Here is a 2,500-nt window from a genome sequence, read left to right as displayed (position 1 = left end):
CTGAAGGCAGGAAATGACATCTAGTGGCGATGGAGGGTGAGATCATAGGCCAAGAGAGGCCTGGAAGGGAACCTTTGCACTGGATATCTAGACAAAGGAGAACAGGGCAAAACAAACCAAATCTATGCCTCAAGGTTAACAGAGACCATCTTGACAAATTTTCTCATGGCAAAAACCAGACGATGGAAATTTTGTCAAAACCCACTAAAGTATTTTATCTGTTTATTTATTTATCATTTATTTATTTATCTATTTACTTGTTTGTTTATTTAGTTATCTATTTATTTAGTTATTATTTATTTAGTTATCTTTATTTATCATTTATTTATCTATTTATCTATTAATTTACTTATTTATCTGTTTATTCATTTATTATTTATTTACTTATTTATTTATATATTTATCTATTATTTATTTATCTATGATTTAGTATATTAGCTCGATGGCGAGCTGGACATCGTTTGTGACAATTGCCAAGAGTTAGGCGGTTCGAATCACACTAGTCTTGAATCTCCGAATTTCGACATTTCTCTCTTCATAAAGCACTTAGACTGCTTGAACTTCCCCTCCCCAACGTATGAGTAAAATCTCCTGACGGTAGACAGAATAAAACTCGTAACCCAAGCAAGGCAATGAAAATAAAACCAGCAATAGACTCGAATAAAATCGTCCGGCGTTTGGCACAACACAGGCTATACAATACGGCACGGTACATGGGGGTGGGTGGGTTTAAGACAGTAATTTTTGTTTCCATATATGAAAATAAATTACCATCCCACTCCCGCGCAGTGGGAAGTGAAAAACCTTTTTTTTTTTTTTTTTTTTTTTTTTTTTTTTTTTTTTTTTTTTTTTTTTTTTTTTTTTTTTTTTTTCCGACATCGGGTCGCTTTCCCGTCTGGCCAGAGCTGTCGGAGACCAACATAACAATCCCTGCCCCCATTTCTGAAGATTGTGAGAAACCACTTTAATGGCTCCTTTGCGAAATATCCTTACATTTGTGGTAATAATTAAGTGGCTGGTCTTGGCTCACTTCACTTCTTGGTCCTCCCACTGTCGGGCATCACTGGGAAAAGATGTCACGCTCGCCAGTCGTCGCACTGTTTTCATAATTTCTTAAGGAATTTTACTTTCGTGTGGTCCTTCGGAATGATCGAAAAGAAAAGAAAAAAAAAAGAATATATACATAAACATATCCATATATATATATATATATATATATATATATATATGTGTGTGTGTGTGTGTGTGTGTGTGTGTGTGTGTGTGTGTGTGTGTGTGTGTGTGTGTGTGTGTGTGTGTAAATATGACTATATTGAATGAATAAAACAAAGCAAACGAAATACACAAAAAGTAATGAAATGGATAAATAGAAATAATATAACAAACAAATAAATGAATAAATTACTGAACCACAGACGGGAACAAAACCACCCGGCGGAGTCTCGGCGGTTCTGTCACGGAAACCCGAAACCGCACAAATACTCGTAAATCTTCCATTTGTTGTTTCAAACTTTTCCTCCAGAATATATTTTTATTAAATGGTAACTGCTGCATAGACAAATGTACCAAACACTCAACAATGGAAGGTTTATTTGCATAGTTGTGATGTATGGGTCAGTTTGGTGGGTCCTCAGAATTAGCATGACTTCGGGTATCCATGGCAACGGCGAAGGCTGTAATACCCAGAGGTCACCTTGAAGCTGAATTAGATCTTTTCGTTTTATGCAGAACAAGATCTCTGAAAATGACACCGAGTCTTGAAAGGCTCGTTTGGAGGAATATCATCCTGCAAGAATCTATCGTAAGCTATAGATTTTTTCATACATACATACATACATACATACATACATACATACATACATGCATACATACATATATACATACATTACATACATACATGCAGACATACAGACATACATACATACACTGTCGGGCATCATATATACATACATACATACATACATACACACATACATAGATACATACATACATACATACATACATACATACATACATACATACATACATATACCAAAGACTTTTTTCACCCTTACACGGGAGGTAGCCAAAAGACAAGGCATAGAAACCATCCCTACCCATTCCATCCCCTACATACTCCACTCTCCTCTACCCTCTTCCCTCCCTCTTATCTTGGCACCTCCTGGATGACGGGTCATCCCTGCATCTTGTCCACTGCCCTTGGTCAAAAGCAGTGTCGCAAGAAACAGCACATTCACAGCAAGGCCGCTTCATTAATTCGGCGACCCCCCTCTCGGTCCCCTCATGCAGAAAAGGAGAAGACGGTGAGAAATCCCTTCGGGCTGCATCAATTAAATTCTTAATATCGTTAATTCCAGGGTAGAACTCTCATGTACATTCAGAGAAACGAGTTTGTCCAAGTTTTGCCAGCATACGCTGCTATAAGAAAAAAAAAAGTTATTTTTATTTACAAATAACCGAAAACGTTCTTGGTAACAGCAGCGCATAAAAGAAAGTCCTA

The 2,500-nt window shown here is 36.9% G+C and overlaps 1 protein-coding gene across 1 annotated transcript in view; it reads right to left on the bottom strand.

The window, feature by feature from the left end:
- The window catches only part of LOC143019637 (5-hydroxytryptamine receptor-like), a 609,452-nt gene that overhangs the window by 142,004 nt on the left and 464,948 nt on the right, over positions 1-2,500 (bottom strand). The gene's annotated exons all lie outside the window — the stretch shown is intronic.

The sequence above is a fragment of the Oratosquilla oratoria genome, chromosome 37, assembly GCF_046742065.1.
Source record: "Oratosquilla oratoria isolate Oo_2021 chromosome 37, ASM4674206v1, whole genome shotgun sequence".
NCBI classification, from domain to species: Eukaryota; Metazoa; Arthropoda; class Malacostraca; order Stomatopoda; family Squillidae; genus Oratosquilla; species Oratosquilla oratoria.
This window is presented reverse-complemented; position numbering and strand designations above follow the sequence as displayed.